The sequence below is a fragment of the Homalodisca vitripennis genome, chromosome 7 (assembly GCF_021130785.1).
Source record: "Homalodisca vitripennis isolate AUS2020 chromosome 7, UT_GWSS_2.1, whole genome shotgun sequence".
In the NCBI taxonomy this organism is placed as follows: Eukaryota; Metazoa; Arthropoda; class Insecta; order Hemiptera; family Cicadellidae; genus Homalodisca; species Homalodisca vitripennis.
In genome coordinates this window covers 101,881,604-101,905,930 of record NC_060213.1, presented here as the reverse complement: position 1 = coordinate 101,905,930, position 24,327 = coordinate 101,881,604, and the positions used below count along the sequence as shown (strand labels likewise).

The 24,327-nt window shown below is 36.7% G+C and overlaps 1 protein-coding gene across 1 annotated transcript in view; it reads right to left on the bottom strand.

Moving 5' to 3' along the window:
• LOC124366109 (putative fatty acyl-CoA reductase CG5065) overlaps window positions 1-24,327 on the bottom strand; it is a 107,341-nt gene that overhangs the window by 27,376 nt on the left and 55,638 nt on the right. The window lies entirely within an intron of this gene.

Genomic DNA, 24,327 nt, shown 5'->3' with positions numbered 1-24,327 from the left:
GAGATTGGTCGTGCCCAGTTTGTCAGTTAGGACTTCAGGAAAACTGGAACAAATCTGCCTTATGTCCTCAGCCTCTTTCGGCGTAAGATGTCCTAGTTGGTCAGGAGGAGTCAAGCTCTTATCTTCCATCTCTAAGGCAGCAGTCCCACGAGACTCGACATCTGAAAAGGGAACGAGCACCCACCTGGCGAAAGCAAAGAAAACATGACTGGAGGCCAAATCCAAAATCATGCCAGTTTTTCCGATAAAATCTGCTCCCAAGATGAAAGGAAAAGTCAGGTCCTTAGCCACCAAAAAGCTCCAATCCCAAGAGAAATAATTAATTTTGATGTGAATCTGGGCACTACAGATAATAGGTAAAGGTGTGCGTGAAGCAGTCCAGCAGATAAGTGAACTAGGCTCAACCTGCCGTATTAGCCCAGAGGATTTTAGATCTTCAAAAAACGACAAAGAAATCAGGCTGCGTGCTGACCCAGAATCAACCAGGGCCTTCTGCACCACATTCCCCACAAGTACATCCAGTTGTGGGCAGGTTGAGCGGGCAGCCCTTACTCCCTGCGCAGCCAGAGCAGCAACCTCCCCTCTCGGCCAACGATGATAACTGTCCCCAAGTCTATTTCTTTCTGTTTTCTTTCTGTTCTGCATTAAACCAGCTACCCCTTTACCATCAAAATCAGGTACATATTTGCCCTCAAAATTACCTTTACGGCACGAGTCGGGCTTACTCGTCCGCAAGCTTACTAGTTTTTTTTATTAAGTGGACAAAACGGTCTAATATGTCCCACTTGCTTGCAGCCATAACGGGTAGGAGGCTGCCTACGGGAAGGAGCAGCTGCTGGCTCAGACTGCACCGGAGCATGGACCGGCCCCGGAGGCAAGTGAGGAAGATGCCTCGACATGGCCTCCCTTTGATCATCCGCATCCTGAACCCCTCTAGAGATGATGGAGAGGCGGTCCAAATCCGCAAAAGATGCGGGACGGCTACAAAAAATCAAACGGGAGCGTTCTTCAGGTTTAATGCCCTCCAAAATAAGGCTCACCAACTCCGTTTCGCTCAAGCTTAAGCGCAACACCCGGGCTACATCCCGTATCTCCCCGACAAAATGGCTCAACGTCTCGTCTGGTGCCTGAGGACGATAAACGCGTTCCACCCGCAAGCGCTCCCTAACCCGAGCAGGTACAAAGAACTCCAAGATCTCGGCGTGGAACTGGTCAAAGGTGGCACCTCTCTTAAGGCAGTCTAGAAGGCGATCAAAAAGCGGCCTTAAGGAAAACTGCGCTAAAATCTGCATAAGCATGGCATCTGTCATACCAGGAAATTCTCTTAGCTTAAAAACTTCCAGAAGGAAATGGATAAGTAAATTAGTGTCAAGCCCATCAACTCTGGGGAAGTGTTGTAAAACACTCCCCAAAGGATGGGGCAGTTTGCCAAAGCTAGAAAAGGAAGGCACAACTATAGATGATGCCTCACCAGCCGCTTCAGGAGGGCCACTACCCATCGGAGACATAGTAACTCTGGGAGGCTCGAAAGAAAGAGCCGGAGGATGGTTAGCAAAAGTAATGGTAGTGGGAACCACCGTTGGAGTGACAGCGGTAAATAGTACCCCCTTCTCTTTCACCGAGCGCACCTCACTCAAACCATCTAAGGCTTGTTTTAATTTGTTACTGGCCGAAAAAGCCCAACTTTTAATATCAGAGTCTAAACTAGGAGCTGACATAAGTAAAACTATTCTGTCACGCCAATGTAAAAGCTGAGATGCCAATCTAGCCTTTGCTGACCCGGACATGGGAAGTGACTCAAAATTAATATCGTCTTCTAATTCCTCCATTCGGGTTTTACAAAACTCAAATTCTGTGTTAATTTGGAACTCTGCATTCCAGCTGCGGTCCAACGCTATACAAGCCCGTAATTGAGCCCTTAATGCCCTCACATCTCCCTCGGGCTTCTGTCCTCTCGCCAGGACCTCAAAAACCAACTCGGGCTTGCGTAGATGTTCAGGCACCAGGGAAAACGCCATACCAAACAATTAAGACAAATAAATACAACAATAAACAACAAAGCGTACGCAACAATTACTTAGTAACCTAAGTGGACTCAACTCACAAAAGGCTTACACTGACGAGGTCCAAGTGAAGAACTTAATACCTGCTACCTAATAGAAGGATACCCTGCAAATATACACTAACCACAACCTACAAACACAGAAGCAATAAATATAACAAAACAACACATTGATAGGGGAGAAGTAGAGTACAGTTAGATAAATTTAGCGGTTAAGCAATTTAGAGTCCCTTGCTCCCTGCAAAGGGTAAGTCTGCAGGAAGCAAGACACTAAACCAATTCCACCCGGTATCCTGTGCTAGGGCGAGCTCCTAATGAAAAAAAATTGTGTACTCTAACCTCCCCCTACCTAACACTAACCTACACCAACAAACAAAACCAGAACTGAGAGACAGCTGAGAGAGCAGCTAACCACGCTCTGCTACCATTGAAACCGTACATCGCCGCTCGCACACCCACAGCAAACCATCAGGGAAGCGCGCGCCCATGGTGGCGAACGGGATGCCGGATCAAAACTAAACTAGGTAAAAAAAAGAACACCGTGGTCAGCATACTCAGGTTCATTTACTAAGACACAACATAGGCCTATCTAGTCAATATAAATATATAAGTATATATACTATAAATAAAAAAAATAAAAAGTGCCTGCAGTAGTATATTCCTCAAACAATCCTTATCAGGTGCACCTGCATACAAAAATTAGAAACGCCATAATTTGAAACAAGAAATGCCAATTCCACCCGGTATCCTTCGGCTAAGGGCGGGCTCCTAATGAAATCCAAGAAATAACTAAATAATATCTAAAACTAACTTAAAATTAAATAACAAAATATAAACTATATAAATGGCAACAATAACAATAACAAATAAATAAAGAATATGAGCAGGGTATCACAGATGTTGAATAGTAGAAATGTCCATCATGGTGGCCGTCCTTCAGCAGAGCGCAAAATCGAAGGTTCTCTGCGACCACGCATGATGGAGAGATGACAGCAGAAAATCAATTCATCTCCTGGACCTCATCAGTGAGGGGCCGTAAACTTAGCCGCACATGTTAGAAGGAGAACAGCTCAGCAAAACTAAATAAAACACTTAATTAAACAAAAATATAAAACTGGAGCTACTCCTAACTTGTACACCACGGCTCGGAGTCTCTACCACTCTCCCGGAAAGGCCAAACGCCTTCAAAAGGTCAGTGGGCTCTGCAGCCAATAAACCACACCCACATACACTATATAAAACACACATGAGCCGGGGAGATATAGGTATTGAACCGGCTCAATACAGCACACCAAGGACTTGAAAATTTTGAAAAGAGTGCATTTACAAGATTTGAGACCCGCTTAAGTGAAATTTAATTGGAACACTTGGACAGTTAAGAACAATTGGAGGATTTTTTCTTTCAGCATAAAATTTAAAAAAACCCATATCAAAATGTCATAATTGAGTAACCATAGGCCAAGTCAGGTTTTTGTGTTTTCCTTCAGGTATTAAAAGAAAAAGGGGATTTTTATGACATATAAATAAATATTTACATGAAGAGGATAATTTACATGGCCTCAGGACTTTAAAATTAAGAAATGTAGTATTTAATAATAGTGTCTAGAACCATTATACTGTCTGATATCAATATAGACATTATATTATTGTTGTACTTACATTCCTTCTTGTGTGTCCAATTTCATGTTGATATTTGTTTATAGTGTATGAATGAAAGAAAAAGAAATTTAGGTCAACCCCTCCCCTGTAATCCCATGTAAATAACGTGTTCGTAATTAAATAAAGGGTCTTAAATATTTTAATAAAGTTTATGAAGGAAAGAATGAGCAATCTTCGAGTTGGATAAAAATTAAAATTTTTTGAAAACGAAACGAGACAAGCTCTGAAATTCCGACATAAATGGTGACAAAGGGGACTTATGTCATAGTAAGAGAGAATGTTTTGTTTATATGTGGAATGCTGTGGAGGTGAGATACGGAACAACACTCGCTATCACTGGTCACACCCGCGGACGGCGCGCCGGCTACAACAGCGAGGGGTGGTGACCTACACGACGGATCCAAGGGACGACACATGGGACCGTGAAGACGAGCACTCACTGACTGAGGAAGCTGCTGTCCATACATAGACGTCGACAGGAGGAGACCGGAAAGGACAAAATTCCTTGGACTGGGAACGACTGGTCAACTATAGATATAGTAAAATTAGAATTATGAGGGTATTAGGGTTCGCTATCTCGAGTCATTGTCCTACATACATTCCTTTGATAACGGCCAACTATTATTTGTGTAACTGTTCTGTCTGTTCCAAAAACATTGGTGGGTAACTAAATGATGTACGTTTTAAAAACATTTTTAATTGCTAATTGGTGTTAAATTTCTTTTATCAACTGCAGGGTCGTATTTAGAAGTAAAGGAGGGGGAGTAATGTAGCGTTTTTAAAGCTACATTGATTTATTTTTTAATTAAAACTTAAATTAAATAAAAATTTTGGGATCGAAATATTGGGACTTAATTTTAGATTAGACTGTGAAATGTCAGGGTAAAATCGAACATGTAATCCTTTGGCAAGTTAGCACTAGTAGTTTTAAATTGTTAGGAAGGCAGGTTGACTGCCTTGAATTGATTAGAACTTGTCTTATTGTGAGTATTGTTCTCCTGGTTTGATACAGCTGGACCAATGAGAGAGCTCCACGGATGTCCTGCAAAGGTGATTGGAAAGGGAAGTATTTAAGCGCCCGCTCATAATTTTCGCCCTTCTTTTTGGTTATTTTCGTGAGTAAAGTTAATTGCAGTGCGCCGTTTTTCTTAAATTTTTTCTTCCGCGAGTGATTTTGAGGTAAGCACCACTTTATTGTACGTTTTATTGAAATAGTCATCCTGATCTGATTTTAAATTAATTTTGTTGTCTTTTTTATAGGAAAAAATTAAATTCATAGAAACTACAGAGCAATCTGAATAACTTATTCTCGAAGAACAATAGAGCATAATAGAATCATACAAGTTACATTTGGTTCATGCTTGTAAGAGAAGTGAATTAAAATTGAACTTTGTTGATAACTTTAATTGAGATTTGAAAAGGTAGTAATTTAATAATATTTAACTGGAACTGTTTTATTGTGAATTATTAATTGAAAATTAATTGAACCTTAATAATTGTTAGAGAGAGACTTGTAATCTGAATTGCAGAGACTTGAAAGTTAAGGTTCAAATAGTGTAAAGAGAAGTTGAAATTTTTATTTTGAATTTTGAGTGAACTTATAAGTGAACATTTTTATTTTTATTATTTCTAAGTGGTATTTCATTCTTATTTTAAAACTTTATTATTTTATTTTAGAAGAGAGCTCTGAATTTTAGTTTCATATATTTGATTAATATTTTTATTTCTTGCCAAAGGAATTTTTAAATTTACAAAAAGGTTTGTCAATTCTTTGTGGAAAATAGAGTGATAAAAATTCTGAAACGTTGAACTTATTATTTTGCCAGTTAAAAATAAATCCATTTTTTTTATTTAGAACTGTGATTTTTATTTTAGACAAACCAGATAATATTTAATAGTTAACAAATTTAGAAATACATTGTACTTAATATTCACTAGAATCTTTACTAATCAAAAAATATTTTATATCGTCTTGGATGTATTATTGATGATTTAAATATTAATACTCTGGAATAGTAATATCAACAATCCAAGTCGTTATAAAGACGAACAACAATGATTATTCATTCTTATATGCAATGGGTTTGTTATCAATCCAACATAATCCATTGCAACATTTTTACATGTTACCTGATAAAATACATATTTAATTTTACAGTTAGTTTCCCTTCTAATAGGGATAAGTTTTCATTGTTTTACTACTTGTAAAATAATTGGAAGACTTTATAATTTTGCAAGTATTACATCGTTTCTCTTTATATATTTGTATTCTTTTCTGAATTTCAGTAGGTGTCAATTTGGGCCGTACCAGAAGATTTATCAGGTTAGTATATCTTCCAAATACTAGCCTGGGTGGTTTTGAAAATAGGTTTTTTGTTATTGGTGAAGATTCAAGGATTTTGTGGGCCTCTATTAGAATAATTGTTTAATTTAAATCAGGGAAATATTTTGTTATGCATTTTACATCATTATTATTTTGGGTGTTAACATCCTTACCATTAGAGTGTTTACATTTTGTTTATATATTTATATAAATTTCTATGTATTTCTATTCATTTTGTTTCTTTGTTGTACTATTTTACTATTTTTTGTTAATCCCTATATATATATATATATATATATATATATATATATATATATATATATATATATATATAAAACGCATTTAAAACATTTAAACATTGCTTATTTAAACGCATATGTGACACATACGGCCAAATACAAAATAATTGAATCGGAAAAAGTAAGCGCTCTGTGGTGTAATGGTAGCACATTCACCCGGCAAATGAGAGATCCGGGTTCGACTCCCGGCGGAGCAAGTACTTTTGTGATTCAATGTTTATTGAAATTATATATATATATATATATATATATATGTGTGTGTGTGTGTGTGTGTGTGTGTCTGTGTGTGTGTGTGTGTGTGTGTGTGTGTGTGTGTTGTGTTAAAAAATAGCTATAATGTAAAATAATAGGTTACATATTAGGCTATATGCACGTAAGATACTTATTAATTTGTATTAGTACAATTTTTCATACATTTTTAATCGCAATATGTTACAAAGTTTTTACTCAACAAGTTTTACGTGTATATGCTCCACCAACGATTTACCAATACTGCAATTTCAACAAAGGACACAGAATAAACGTATTACAGGTAACAAAAGACCCGAACTTTATTTGCTCCAAGGCAGTGGAATATTGGTTTCACATTACTGGAATGTACATTTTCTGAGTGGATGTGACTGGAGTCGAAGTGTGTTACCGGTTCCTTATATACTTATGTATTACTTATTACCCACTTCATTCAGTTTGGGGTTGCGATAGCTCCCCAAATGTCTGTCTATTATTTTACGGGTGAAATTGTGGTATTCTAAGTGTTAGGTAATAATATATAATATTCTAGAGAATAAATATGTTTTCATATAACGGACATTAATCATACTGTGAACACAATACCAAATATCAGCGGGAAATATCGATAGTAAATTAGTAATAACGATGGCATAAAAATCGTCCTAATCATGTTGATAGTTGACTTATTATTTTAGCACCCATTACATACAAAAAATAACAATAATGAACAACCATAATCATCTATATATAAATATATGTATATCTATATATATATATGTGTGTGTGTGTGTGTGTTTCATACAGATAAGTATAGTATTGAGTCTAAGCTTAATTCTAAGAAACTTCTGCTACAAAATGCTACTGTTAACATTTATTATACAGATTCAACTAATAGGTCTAATACGTAAATAGGTTTAAATAAATCATTGAGACAACTTAAAGAGTTGTATGAGAATTTTAGGGAATGTCATAGTAAGATTAAAATGAATAAGATAATAAGAGTTTTAACAGGTATTTTGTATAAAATGAATAACAATAAACTGATATTTCTTTCATACTGATGACCTACAAAACAATACAAAAATCTTTAGCTACTCTATTAAGTAATAATAGTGTTAATCATCACGTTTCACTGAAATTACGATCATAATTTAATTATTTCAAAGAAATCGTGCCATTATTGCTGTGGTCACTTGGATTACGTAAAAGTGTACAAGGCGTTATTTGATACGTAGGGAAGTTATGTTTCAAGTTTATATTACTATTGGGGCAGTTTTTAGGAGAAAGTGCCGGAGGGTTGCCCGTCTTCTCTTATCTTATCAGTTGCCGCTCCACTAGAACTGCAACCTTACCACTGCGCTTAACTTTTCATTACAGAGGTAAAGCAACTATACAATATTTTTTCATTAACAGATATTGTTTCAGTCACCTTTTTTCTCAATATTTTGATTTTGTACCCTCTAACTATATTATACTGTTGTGATGTTTGCGTCAGTTCATTTACTCCTTTGCATCCGGGACAGGAGTATCATGGCAAGGCCTACAGTTTTAGTCAGTTTTATAAGTATTACCAAGCTGTAGGTAAAAATGTACTAATTGACGAAGATAACTCAGAGACGGAGATTTTAAAATATGTGTTATATTCAATGGCAAAATGTTCAAGCGAAATATATGTTATATTTCATACACCTAAATAACGTAACAATCAGTTCCAACAGTAAAGTATCCGATAAGGGTAGTGACAAAGTAAAATAAAAGATTACAATCAACAAAATACACTAATTTTAGTTCCTTGTCCCCAAATATTGATTTTACACTTCCGCTGTTTGCAGCTAGTGGGGATAAAGAGGGGTTATATGTTTATTGCAATATTGTACCATTTATTATACGAATGTTTCTTTATTTTTTTTGTGGGTTTTCTGGCACAATATTGCAATGGTTCAGCAGCTATCTTACCGATCGTCAACTTGCCGTGCGCCTTGGTTCTGGCGTCTCAACTAGCTTCACTGCAAGTTCTGGTGTTCCACAGGGGTCTCACCTTGGACCATTCTTGTTTTCAATCTTTATCAATGATACATGCCATCAAGGTTCCCTTTCTTCTCTTTGCGGACGACATCAAGCTGTTCGTGAAGGTTGCATCTCGGAATGATTGCCAGTCTCTGCAGGATGCTCTTGACGATGTTTTTGACTGGTGTCGTGTGAATGATATGACTGTGAATCCTTCCAAGACCAAGTTGATGACGTTCAATAGGAAATTAAATCCAGTGGTAGCCGACTACTTTCTCGATGGCGACCGGGTGGAGAGATGCAATACCATCAAGGACCTTGGTGTTTTTATTGACTCTTCTTTTGAGTTTAGTCCCCACATCAGTCAAATCTGCGCCAGGGCCTCTCGTATGCTTGGTTTGGTCCTTCGTTCTTCAAAACATGGCTTGAATACCCATGCTTCTACGATTATCTACAAGTCCCTTGTCCGCCAGTTGCTTGAATATGCCTCTGTGGTTTGGTCTCCATATCAGCTCTGCCAGATTCATCATCTCCAGTCAGTGCAAAGACGTTTCGTAAGGTTCCTGGGATGTCGTGCGGGATTTGACTTTCGTGAAGTTCCAGTCAATGAGGTGTCAGCTGCTTATGGTCTTCTGAGTCTTGAGCGCAAGAGGAGGGTGGCGGATTGTATCTTCCTTTCCAAGCTCCTCAATAACCAAGTCAGCAGCCCCTTCTTACTGGAGTCAATCAACTTCCGCGTTCCTGCCAGATCCACCAGACATCAGCGCCTCTTCGAGCCTGACCATGCTGGGATCAACTATCTTCGATTTAGTCCCATACCTAGACTCATGCGTTTCGGTAACGACATTGGCTCATCAGTCGACCTCTTTGTTGCAGCCCTGGGTGCGGTTCGGCGTGCTGCTGCTGATGAAAGCCTGATCGGTGTTGCCTCATCCTCCAATGTCCTACGTTTATAATTTAGTTTGTTGTTAGTTTGTCATTTAGTTTACGATGTTATTGTCATACATATTTATTCCTTGTTATCTTTGTCTATTGTTATATCTTTACATTGTTATTTATATATATATATATATATATTTATTTTTCTGTTAATATTTACATATTTTACTATAGTTATTTGCTTGTTTTCTCTGCTTATTTTTATACTGTTAACTTATTGTTATTTTTTCTAAAGTTATTTTTCTAATGATTGTACATTTAAACTCTTGTTTTCGCTTGCATAGTATAGTAGTTGTTGCTTGCTTTCTTTGCATGAACTCCATTATTATATAATAGTTGCCTCACATAGCCTAATTTATTCATAATTTAATTATTAATACTTATTTTTAATCTTGTTACACTTGTTGGCCATCTTTATTATTTGTCTTGTAATAGTGTAAAATGGTGTATGCCGTTGGTGAATAAAATAAATAAATAAATATTTGAATTTCCTCTTATCTATATTAGGTTACATTTACAAGATAAACTATCCCACTACGTAATCTAGGTATAGAAGAGGTATAAAGCTACTGCAAGAAATTACAACGTTGGCTAGGTGGATTCCATGAAATGAAATAAACCTAGTGCTACATCCATATGTGTTAATACGATATTAAATAAATACCTAACGTTACGAGTAACTAGTGAGTCTTAACGAACGCTAATGATAATGATGGCAGACTGTCAGGTGACAACAATAGGAACTGCTACTTTTTGCATCTCGCTATTTTTTAACTCAGTCGCTTGTTCATAGAAGGTTAACGGACAACTAGTATGTCGAAGTATTTATGTGCCCATGAATTTTTAAATTTTGGTTTTAAATAGCAATATTTTCGTGTGAGATACGGATGTATGAATGTGTATGTGTTGTTCCGAGTTAGTGAAAAAAAAAACAGGAGGCCTCGGAAGCGTGCCCCTCCCAAACTCGGAGCAAATCATAAAAAAAAAATCACATGCCACTAGTGGGAAAGAGACAAAAACGAGACAAGATTTCGAGTACAAGAAATATAATTAGTAGGTGGCAAACATTTCCATGCAAAATACAATTATGCAGCACACCACGGTGCACCGCGTAACTTAAAAAACTAAATAACAACAATAAATATAATTCCAATAATGACAATAACATAATAAATAAATAATATAATAATAACACAATAAATAGAAATTTGGTCTATAAATAACATATATCAGGTACGGCAGTAGCAAAATTTTAACTGGTAATTTTTATGAACTGAGGGGAGGAAAAAGGTTGTAGAATTTCTAGGCCCACTATTTTTGAAAAGTAATTTTGTTTCAAGTTTGTAGCCGAAATTAAAAAAAATAATATATTTAAAGCCAATTTTCGAAGGAGGCGGGGGCTTAGTTTGCCTCCACGAATCCGAATTAAAGATGAAATCCTCCCCTTCAGGTCATGTAACTAACTAAATAAATACTGGCTAGGTACTGGCCCTCCTCCAGATCTAAACATCTGGCAGCGCTTCCCTGCACCCCAGTCCTCGCAAGTTCAGTATAAGAAGTAAAAAAAAAAAAACATTTTTTAATCCAACCTTGTTACAGAAGAAATGAATGGGAGCACTACACTTCCGGTTGGATGCCGATCCAATAGCGCTGGCAGGGCGCGGGCATTCAATTTTTCAGTTGTTCGGGCAGACTTCGCCGCACCAGTCCCGCTGACGGCACTCCACGGGGACCCTATAGAATCCCAACATAACCAGTAGATATTCAGAACAACTTTACTACAACCCGAGAAAATAATAAAAACTTAATTATGTTTGCCAAAGTATAATAAAATATTTAAATTTAACAATTAAAAAAAATAACAATCTGTAACTAACAGTACCTTTTAAGTATTGAAAAACTGTTTCCTAAAAATAACTCAAGACACCAAGTATTAAAAGATACACTACTTGGTGACAATATTAAATATTACAAACAAAACAAATTTTCAAATATATAAACATTTACTTATAGGCTAGAACAGCCATACTAAATGATTAAGCGTGATAACAATTACTTGTAACTATAATTCGCTGGATTTTAATCATTATATTATAATATTATAATAATTTACATTTTGCTATTAAATATTAATAGTAAGGTAGGCCTAATAATAATTATATAATTTACAAATAATAACAATACATTATTTCCCAAATAACAATAATTAAATTCTAATCAGTTCACGCTACTATAAAGGCAATAATTAAATAATAAAATTGAAATCATGGATGTTGCCACCCCAATATGCACGCAACACAAAACACGAGGTAACAAAAATTTGCAAAGTCTGTACCGTCTCGCTTACACTAAATAAAAACAAGGTGTGTACACGGAAAAAAATAATTTCCGTTCACCGAACGGATCAGTTAGAAAGCACAAGAGCGAAAGATAAAAACTTAACTTGCATAGTAAATAAATTAACAAATTTAGAACGTACGAAAGACAGGATAGAACACTTTGCGACACGAACACGTACACGAGGAACACCAGTTACAAAATAATATATATAAACTACTTATAACTAATCAACGAAAATATGTGTCTGGGTGGGAGAGAAAAAACCGCCAACTAATTAAGTAAAGAGAGTGAAAAAGACAATTACCTGCCGAAAGTCGGTGAATTAGCCAGCCATGTGGAACGGGACGAGCAGAGAACAGACAGCAACGCAGTAGCTTCTCCGAACGTGTCTGACCGCTCCGAACAGTAGCCGGTGCCGGTGCCGTGTGAACAGCTGGTCGGTAAACTAGTCAAGGTCAACCAGCTGACCTCAAACCAAACAGTCCAACCAGGCAGAAAATCAATACTCAGACGGAGTGACTCCCCCACCGACTGACAAGAGTGGCCGAGGTGGGAAAAAATAATAGACAAAAATAAATTGTCCAAACTGAGCCCCGGCTCAAACCTCCCCCACTAAAAAGGGTGCAACCCCAAACAAAACCTCTCCCCCACTGAAAGAAGAACCAACAAGCTCTGGCACAGGAAACGGGAAGTCGAGAACCCTAACAGGAAAACGAAGTCCTGAGCAGGAGGCAGACAAAACACGATCCTCCTGAAATTTTGAGAGGCGCCTCTCTTTGGAGAAAGAAGAAATAGAAAGAGAGTAAAACGACACCAACAGGGAAAACCAGGGGTGATCAGTCCCCGGACACCCCCCAGCCGCACCAGTATCCAGAGCATGACCAGAGGTATCACCACGGAAGGCCTTCCAGATGAGAAACGTGGGCCTTCCGCCACAACCTCCCCGATACGGGATCAACCAACTCAGCAGTAACTGGGGAGAGAAAACGAAGAATCCGGTGAGGACCTGTCCACCGATAGCAAAGTTTGGCTGCCCGTTTATCCACGGCCGAACTGACCGGATGGGCCTTACAAAAGACAAGATCCCCCACCTGGAAGGGGTTAGCAATACGTCCCTTATTGAATTTTCTCCTCACCCTTTCCCTAGACTGTAGGAGCTTAACCCTGACTGCTTCCCAAGTGTCACTCACATTGGGAGTACCAGGCACTGGTAGAAGACTATCCAGACTCCAGAGATTAGACAAGGGATCAGAAGGAGGACGACTAAACATGACCTGGAAAGGCGTGAATCATGACTTTCGTGAAGAGCAGAATTGAAGGCTAACTGAAGCCAGCTCAGGTTTTCATCCCAGGTAGTTTGTTTCTCAGCGTGATAAGCGATGAGGGCGGCTCTGAGATTGCGGTTTGAACCGCTCAGCATGAGAAGGCTGGGGGTGGTAGTAAGGAGATGTCGTAACATGTTTGATTCCATGCCCAAAACAGAAGCGATGAAACTCCCTCTCGACACGAATTGTGTGCCGTTGTCTGAGACGAAGGGTGGCGGGCACTCCAAAATTCTGTAGAAGGCGGGACTTGAGTGCCTTGACGGTGAGCGACGCCGTGGCACTTCCTAAGAGGAATCAACCAGCAAAACTTAGAGAAAGCATCCACAGCGACAAGCAGGGAGGTGTTCCCTGACTTGCTACGGGGAAAGGGTCCCACATAGTCAATGAACACCTTTTCAAGAGGCCGCTCCGCCACCTCGGAGGAAAGAAGTCCTAATTTGGTATTTTGTGCTGGTTTACTGACCGAGCAAAGATGACAAGCTCGTACTCTACCAGCAATGTCTCTGTCCATACTCTTCCAGATAAACTTATCTCTGATTTTAGCGATGGTCTTGTGAATCCCTAAATGACCGCCCACGGGACGGAGAAACATGAAAATAGGAAAAGACCATCGGTATGAGGGCACTCGGCAGAACAATCTTGGGGACCACCTCCGCGTCGGGCACGACAGCAGAGGACACCCTTGGACAAGAAGTAAGGAGAGTGGGCTTCTCCCTCCTGGAGCTCACTAATGATGTTTGACAACTCGGGGTCTTGAAGTTGGTGAGAGCCAAAACTCTCAAAGGCAGCAGGGAAATCCAACATCACAGTCCCACACAACGGTGCTTGAGATATCAAACAGGATCGCTGGGTAGATGATACATTCTAGAAAGAGCATCGGCGACGACGTTTTGGGGTGCCGCGAAATGTGCTGCACCCGGAATTTAAAGGCCGCAATTTTTGACAACCCAGCGACCAATCTTCCCGAGTTTGTCGAGGATGGGCCAATAGCCAGGAAAGAGCCTGATTGTCAGTTTCCAGCAGAAATTCGGAATGCTCTAGGAACCTCCGAAACTTATCCATGCCGAAAAACGACCCGCCAAACACTCCAGCTCATAAATAGAAGATTTTCTTTTCCTGAAGGGTCAAAGTCCTAGATGCAAAAGCTATAGGTTGCCGAGCACCGTCGAATTCTTGAGAAAGCACAGCTCCTACAGCACAGGATGAGGAGTCAGTCTGCAAGATGAAGGGCCTACTAAAGTCCGGTATTCGCAGCACAGGAGGTTGGATAATGGCCTCCCTAAGCAGTTGAAAAAGCACGTTCTTGATCTTCACCCCAAACGAACTTTGCGTCTTTCCTTCTTTAAGGTGTGTTCAGAGGGCGGCCACCTCGGCAAAGTCAGGAATAAACCTACGGTAGAAATTAAGCCATGCCGATGAATCTGGCAACACCCTTGGCATCCTTCGGAGGAGGGAAATCCCGAATGCCTTGGGTCCTGGCAGGGTCTATAGATACACCCCTAGACGACACGAGGTGACCGAGAAACGATATTTCAGACTTGGCGTAAGACACCTTCCCCGGATTGACTGTAAGGCCAGCCCTACCCAACCTAACCAAGACCTCCTCAAGATGTTTAAACGTGTTCCGTGAAAGACTCACTGTAGACCAGAAGGTCATCAAGATAATTAAAGACATATCTGAACTTCACATCGTGGAAGATGGTGGAGTCAAGCAACCTAGTTAACGTTTGGGCCCCCACAGCTAGCCCCATAGGCACAGATCGGTACTGATACAAATTCCACGGAACACAGAAGGCCGTGAGAGGACGTGATTCCTTCTTCAACGGAATCTGATGATATGCTTGGTTCAAATCAAATATAGTGAAAAATTTGGCCTTACCGAACCAATCAAAAGCAGAATGGAGATCGGGGAGAGGCACTGAGTCTATTTCAATTTTGGCATTAAGTTTTCTTAGGTCAACCACCATACGATGTTTTCCATTAGGCTTTGGAACCAAGAACGCTGGACTGGCATACGATGAGTTTGAGGGGCTCAATAACTCCTTGATCCAAGAGATTCCTTGATGATACCACGCATAACCTCCATCTGTGGAGGAGCCAACTTGTATGGGTGGGAGCATTCTGGCTGAGTGTCAGTCAGACGAATTTCATATTCAATAAGATGGGTAGAACCGAGCTTGGGTGTGAGGACCTCGGAAATCTTGAGCAAAGCTCACGGAGAAACCCCAGCTTGCTCCTCATCCAAGTGACCGAACGGGTCCCCAGGGGCAGAACCTTCCTCACACTCCACCTCACCAACCTGCGGTGTCGATTTGAATTTATCAGAAAAGGGGACTGACACTCGCCGATTGAATTTGAAATAAGACTGGCCCGCCTGAAGATCCAGCACCAAACCAGTCTTTTGAATAAAATCCGCCCCCAAAATACAGTCCATGCTCAGGTCCTGGGCCACAAGGAAGCTCCACACCCATGAAAAACATTCAACCTTAAACTTGATTGAAGCCTTCCTCGAAATTGGAAGAGGGGAATTAGAAGCAGTCCAGCAAGTTAAAGAAGACTCCTCGGTGTGCTTCACCAAACCTAACCTTGAAATGGCTTCAAAAAGACGGGAAGAGATGAGGCTACAGGGCTGACCCGGAATCAACTAGGGCCTTATGCACTGAGTCTCCCACTAAGATATTGATATAAGGGCACACCGAAGATGCTGTCCTAAGCCGTAGGTTTCCCTTTTATGCTAGGCTCGTAGTGTCCAAACTATTAATCAAATTTTTCGCAAAGGTACTATTTTTTTGAAATTTTTTTCTTAGACCTCGGGGGAACTTCAGATAAAACCCCCCTTTGATCTAGTTTTTTGGACCAGTGCGATATCTCCTAGGACACTCCCGACGAGTATGACCTTGTTCACCCCCCCACAGGCATAGCAGATGGGTAGACGAAGCCCACCTGAGTGGTGTGGCCCATCCACGGGATTCTGTACGGCCGTGACAGCCCTGGAGTAACATATTTTACTATAGTTATTTGCTTGTTTTCTCTGCTTATTTTTATACTGTTAACTTATTGTTATTTTTCTAAAGTTATTTTTCTAATGATTGTACATTTAAACTCTTGTTTTCGCTTGCATAGTATAGTAGTTGTTGCTTGCTTTCTTTGCATGAACTCCATTATTATATAATAGTTGCCCCCACATAATTTATTCATAATTTAATTATTAATACTTATTTTTAATCTTGTTACACTTGTTGGCCATCTTTATTATTTGTCTTGTAATAGTGTAAAAATGGTGTATGCCGTTGGTGAATAAAATAAATAAATAAATATTTGAATTTCCTCTTATCTATATTAGGTTACATTTACAGATAAACTATCCCACTACGTAATCTAGGTATAGAAGAGGTATAAAGCTACTGCAAGAAATTACAATGTTGGCTAGGTGGATTCCATTGAAATGAAATAAACCTAGTGCTACATCCATATGGTTTTAATACGATATTAAATAAATACCTAACGTTACGAGTAACTAGTGAGTCTTAACGAACGCTAATGATAATGATGGCAGACTGTCAGGTGACAACAATAGGAACTGCTACTTTTTGCATCTCGCTATTTTTTAACTCAGTCGCTTGTTCATAGAAGGTTAACGGACAACTAGTTATGCCGAAGTATTTATGTGCCCATGAATTTTTAAATTTTGGTTTTTTAAATAGCAATATTTTCGTGTGAGATACGGATGTATGAATGTGTATGTGTTGTTCCGAGTTAGTGAAAAAAACAGGAGGCCTCGAAGCGTGCCCCTCCCAAACTCGGGAGCAAATCATAAAAAAAAATCACATGCCACTAGTGGGAAGAGACAAAAACGAGACAAGATTTCGAGTACAAGAAATATAATTAGTAGGTGGCAAACATTTCCATGCAAAATACAATTATGCAGCACCACGGTGCACCGCGTAACTTAAAAACTAAATAACAACAATAAATATAATTCCAATAATGACAATAACATAATAAATAAATAATATAATAATAACACAATAAATAGAAATTTGGTCTATAAATAACATATATCAGGTACGGCAGTAGCAAAATTTTAACTGGTAATTTTTATGAACTGAGGGGAGGAAAAAGGTTGTAGAATTTCTAGGCCCAACTATTTTTGAAAAGTAATTTTGTTTCAAGTTTGTAGCCGAAATTAAAAAAAATATATTTAAAGCCAATTTTTCGAAGGAGGGCGGGGGCTTAGTTGCCTCCACGAATCCGAATTAAAGATGAAATCCTCCCCTTCAGGTCATGTAACTAACTAAAATAAATACTGGCTAGGTACTGGCCCTCCTCCAGATCTAACATCTGGCAGCGCTCCCTGCACCCCAGTCCTCGCAAGTTCAGTATAAGAAGTAAAAAAAAAACATTTTTAATCCAACCTTGTTACAGAAGAAATGAATGGGAGCACTACACTCCGGTTGGATGCCGATCCAATAGCGCTGGCAGGGCGCGGGCATTCAATTTTTCAGTTGTTCGGGCAGACTCGCCGCACCAGTCCCGCTGACGGCACTCACGGGGACCCTATAGAATCCCAACATAACCAGTAGATATTCAGAACAACTTTACTACAACCCGAGAAATAATAAAAACTTAATTATGTTTGCCAAAGTATAATAAAATATTTAAATTTAACAATTAAAAAAAATAACAATCTGTAACTAACAGTACCTTTTAAGTATTGAAAAAACTGTTTCCTAAAAAATAACTCAAGACACCAAGTATTAAAAGATACACTACTTGGTGGACAATATTAAATATTACAAACAAAACAAATTTTCAAATATATAAAACATTTACTTATAGGCTAGAACAGCCATACTAAATGATTAGCGTGATAACAATTACTTGTAACTATAATTCGCTGGATTTTAATCATTATATTATAATATTATAATAATTTACATTTTGCTATTAAATATTAATAGTAAGGTAGGCCTAATAATAATTATATAATTTACAAATAATAACAATACATTATTTCCCAAATAACAATAATTAAATTCTAATCAGTTCACGCTACTATAAAAGCAATAATTAAATAATAAAATTGAAATCATGGATGTTGCCACCCCAATATGCACGCAACACAAAACACGAGGTAACAAAAATTTGCAAAGTCTGTACCGTCTCGCTTACACTAAATAAAAAACAAGGTGTGTACACGGAAAAAAATAATTTCGTTCACGTTCACCGAACGGATCAGTTAGAAAGCACAAGAGCGAAAGATAAAAACTTAACTTGCATAGTAAATAAATTAAACAAATTTAGAACGTACGAAAGACAGGATAGAACACTTTGCGACACGAACACGTACACGAGGAACACCAGTTACAAAATAATATATATAAACTACTTATAACTAATCAACGAAAATATGTGTCTGGGTGGGAGAGAAAAACCGCCAACTAATTAAGTGTAAAGAGAGTGAAAAAGACAATTACCTGCCGAAAGTCGGTGAATTAGCCAGCCATGTGGAACGGGACGAGCAGAGAACAGACAGCAACGCAGTAGCTTCTCCGAACGTGTCTGACCGCTCCGAACAGTAGCCGGGTGCCGGTGCCGGTGAACAGCTGGTCGGTAAACTAGTCAAGGTCAACCAGCTGACCTCAACCAAACAGTCCAACCAGGCAGAAAATCAATACTCAGACGGAGTGACTCTCCCCCACCGACTGACAAGAGTGGCCGAGGTGGGAAAAAATAATAGACAAAAATAAATTGTCCAAACTGAGCCCCGGCTCAGTGTACTTATTTCACCCCTTAGCATCTGTTTGTATTTTCTACACTCAATAAGCATTTTTATTTACACTAAATCCACGTGGCTTTGCAGAATGGCTTTGTTTAAAGCTTTCGACCTAAATTAAAAAATAAAACGGAAGATATTTTACTCTAAATGCAGTGCTGAACATAATGCTACGTAAAACGTAGTAAAATTTAAATATTAAAGACGTAAAAATTGAAAAATAGTCCATTTATACTCTCAGAATATGCTTTTGTGATTTTCTAATTTCCAATGGGACCAGATCTTATATATGCTACTGTGCATGAGCCTATTTTTGTTCGCATGAGACCGTGGATGAATTTATAACAGGTTATATTGAGACTCACTTTTTATTAATTAAAATAATATTAATTTTTAAATAGTATAACACATTATGAAGTGTATCAGCCGTAATCAACTCAATCTAAAACCTTCGTCAAGTCAAGGATAATAATGAGGGTTAACATATTCTTACATTAGGGTTACACAATCAGTTCAATGACGTATGTGGAATATAATTTTCTACGAATAAGACGTTGTATCGCATTCAAATTATGTTTTTCAAAAATCTGGTAGAATGAAATTGGTCCATAATTAATTAAAGGTTTAGCTGAATATAATATTGTAACTTCGACAGTTCATTTTAGTGTCAATAGAAACAAGTTTGGCCTGTTGTTAACGTATTTATCCTTATTGTTAACGGTTTCAGCAAAGGCATACATTTTAATTATTAGTGGTTGTGTAATTTTATGATTAAGATGTAAATACTATAAACTGTATTTGGATATAATATCACATTTGTATCTGTTAACACTTCACTTAAAATATTGCTATAAGTTTAGAGAATTACTACGAATTTATATAAAAACTAAAGAGCAGACATTTATATTTAGACAATTTACTCACAACCTAATTCAGTGTATTTCATTACATTTCTGACGAAACATTAGAAATGATTAGAAGCAATACATTATAGAAATAAAGTTTGATTATCTGATCTGAAGTTGGATTGTGCATTTTAATTTGACGGTTATTTTGGGGTTTAGTTACGTTATGAAAACACTTCCTTTATCATCTGAACGTCCATATGAATCCGTTTTATTATATGGAACATAGTACATATACAAAAGTCATTTATGTTTGACGTTTATTTGCTTAGTGTTAATGAAGGCTGTCAATCCAAACGGTGGAAAAATTTCATGTCTATTAGTCTAACTGCAGAATATTTCAAAAACCAACATATCTGTACACTGGAAATTTTTAATAATGTTTAATTTATATACAGGCAATATCCAGTTAGATAATGGGGTAACTCGCTTAATAGAATTTATACGGGCGTTAGGAAACATTTTTACTTCAAATACAACAAAAAAATAATTAAATTCTGCATCTAATCTTAGCGTAAGCTATTAGGTGTCATGTGGTATAGCATATTCTTCTTCAAATAATAAAAGAAATTATCAAGGAGATTGTTTATTATAAATTGATCGTGTAAACAATCTTCAAAGGATTAGCCTGTATAATTAGGTGTATAGAGAAGAGAAGAGAGGGTCCTGCTACACGGTATACATTACATTATAAATTATATTATTTTTACTTATAATAATAATATAAGGCAATTATTTGAATTGGCTCTTCTAAAAAACTGTTTTTAATTATTTATTGATTAGCATTGCAATGAACTAATTGAAACCTACTATTCTTGATTTGCCCGATAAAATTGACCGCCTGTAACGGTAAATTTTATCGGTTACCGGTTATTTAAGAATTGCACTTTACCATTGCATAATAACATGTAAATACCTCTTATGTTCCTTACATAATATTTATCCTTGTAATAAACATGATTTTGTGACATTTAGTATGGGAATTCTAATTATTTATTAAGTTGTATAGAGATATTATCCTTATTTATAATAACATGAATATCTAAGCAAACCCTGCACTGTGGTGTTTTGTTAGAAATTAGTAAAAGAATATCACAATTATTTAGTAAAACTAAAGTTATAAAATCTAAATTCTCCCTACTCCCGCACATGGTTTAAGTTTTATTAAACATTCCATGATATTGTGTAATAGTTCTTGATATTAAAGCATTAGGAGCGCGGCCCCCGGAGGCAATTACCATCCCTCTTGTTGTGGCCGTGCACTATAGTGAATTTTATTGGTACGAGAGATCAGAAAAGTTGTTTCTTTATCATACTAATGGAGAAATTCAACAATTTATGAATAGCCTTAAAATATACTCCTAATAGTGACACTATCAACTGATATTTCCTAGTTGTTTTTAAGAAATGCTTTAAAATATACTGTAGCGTTACTTATTATGAATACTTATACAGAGATTAAATCATATAAATTATTATTTTGTTATGAGAGTAGATACTCCATGTATTCATGGGGAATGACGTAGAACAAATTACTGTACGTAATGATCACAATAATTTATCTCAATAACATGCAATGAATTAAAATATTATTATAAATTTTGAGGAATTGTAAACTTAAAAATTAGAATGCAATGTTCATGCTTTCTTTGAAGTTTATTTTTTGGCGAAGGAAGGATTTTGAAAGAAACATGATCGTTCAGTGATACAAAATATCAGCATTACTACATTTCGATATCTGCTATCTGATCTCTTCTTCAGGTGAATAAATACCCTAATACATAATTCAAACCTATATTACAACATACAAATCATATGAAAGAGTTGTGAAACGCACAAGTCAACAATCGCAACCACCATCTTGTGTGTCAACTTCACTATTTCTAAAACATGCATTTAATAATAACAAAACTCAACATTACTTTTTAAAACTAAACTACATAATACAGGTCATAATAGGTCTGCATTCACCGACCAACCACCTAAAACTGGAGAAGACTGGAGGGCCAACTCACCTGAAGAAGGAATAAAAATGCAGAACTCGAAACGTAGTGTTATATTGATTTTTTTCGCTGAACGATGCAATGTTTACGATGTTCGAACAATTATTTAGCTTAAAAAAATATTTTGTACTTGAAATTATTTTGAGATTCCATCGCAATTAAATAGATTTATTGATACAAAAATGTTTTACACTTTTCATATTTATTCATCGATTACCCTGAAATTATATGCGCTTACGAATGCAAGACGGAATTTGGTAGCGCAGGTTCCTCCATACTATCAATTCTCAGGAGTGGTCGGTATGTTATTTAAACTGAACATCCCTTTCATTTCCTTGTTATTCAGCGGAAAATTAATTGAGAAGCTAAGGATGATGACCATTAATCAATAATAATCAACTATGAAATATATAATATTAAATTACGGTTACATATAATGTAAGAGGATGTTTATATTAAACGACATTCCAAAACCTCCAAAATAGCAATATGGCAATCAATGATGTGATTTTAAATAAGTACAGAGGCCAATTTTAATTATTTCTGAAAAATTAAAGATCCAGAGCTAGGGTTTCTTATCTATGTTACTATTGGCGCAGACAATACGTTTACAGCCAGATAATTCAATAGCAATTTCGCTGTCTCAGATATGGTTCCCCGGCGCTATTCTTGTCTTTCTTACACAGAATGGCAATGCAATGTTGTATATCGCCCTTAATGACTGCTAAACTACTTTTAATCGTGCCATTATATATTTTTTAACAGTTAAAATAATGTATACGTATTAAATAAATTAGTTTGTAAATAATAAAATCTGTTTACATAAAGGCAAACATTGATATATAAGTAGCAAATAGTAACGAACGAGAAAACTACATTATTTTCTTAACAGAACCTAAAAATATACTGAATAATTAATTTTGAATTTCTTTTCCTTAACTTCCAATGCTTAGTTTAATCAATGTACAGTTAGTAGAGATAAAAAGATAAAGACGCAACTACAGAATCTTTAAACTAACTTTATTATTAATTATAACGTTTAGGAATTAGGGTATAAAATGTTTTGTGTAAAATATTATAACTATAAATTATTAATGGTTATTAAATCAAATATTTATGCAAAGATTAGTCTACTTATGGTAAATATACATCACATTTAGTTTTACTGCTTCAAAGAATAGCCCTTTTTAATTATTAAAGTTTAGCAATTTTTCTGACTAGGGTAAAACGATATATTTCTGAAATTTTACAATTCTTGGTTAGAGTATGATATTCATAAATTGAATAATCTATTGAATTTATTTCTATAACCCTTCATCCAAACCTCATCCTAATAAGAAGAGAATGGGCATATACCGAGTTTTTCCTTACTTAAGGCCAATTACCAGTTATACTTATCTGTGTAGTACTTGATTGCACAGGTATTGTACTATCAGTTATTAGTCGGAGTAACATTTATTGAGGTTTCCTTGGTTGACGTTTGCTATTTTGACAGTTCTATTTTTGCGCTCATTCAATAGTATGGATACTCCTAAACTCCAAATTATTTGTTCTTGAAAAGTTAATATGTCTAGCAACTGAAATGTAGTATAGGAATAAGATGGAGAAGAATATTGAGTAAAATACAGATTTGCAGATGGATGCTCAGTAAACTTGATCTCAGTGACTGCCCTTGTGTAAAGATAAGACGAAACAGCTGACTTTCTTGTTCGGACAAAGTCAACTTCTCAGACTTTTCAATTTCAGGAAGCTACTGCTTTACAATATAGTTTAGATGCTGCATAATTTAATGATAATACAATTACAATTTACTTTCTTACGTAAAATTATACGTAATACTGTTTAATACGAGAGTATTATAATTATTATATGAAATTTCAGTACCTTTATATTTTGTTTTTGTCCATTAATGACTTGAAAGGATAATACGATTTTGGACATTTAACACAATTATACGGTAAAAAATGTTTAACGTCACAATGAAATCTACCCTCTTCATCTCTACAATTTCTTGAATCTCTAAGAATAATTGTTTTAGTTAGTGAAATAATTTTTTGAATACAATTTTTACAACAACAAAAAAATATTCGAAATAACCACTTAAATTAGATATATAAATTAAGATAAAGAATTAAGCAAAGGAAAACTGAGCCATAACTTGTCGTTGATTATATTCTATCTCTTCGGCCAAAACTCCGTTATACAATAGTGTACTAATGAGGAAAAATACTGATACTAAGCTGTATCTGTAACGACATTGTAACTGGATTATTGGAATATTATTGCACTATGCGGCACAATACAATCATAATTTTTATAATAATTACACTTGGGGTATTAATGAAACTGGATCTCATGATTATAATTACGTTTCAATAAGGAAACGAGCTAATACAGCCCTCTTGTGATATTAGTAGCGTAACATGTGTTTTTCTTAGCTTAAATCAATATATTATAA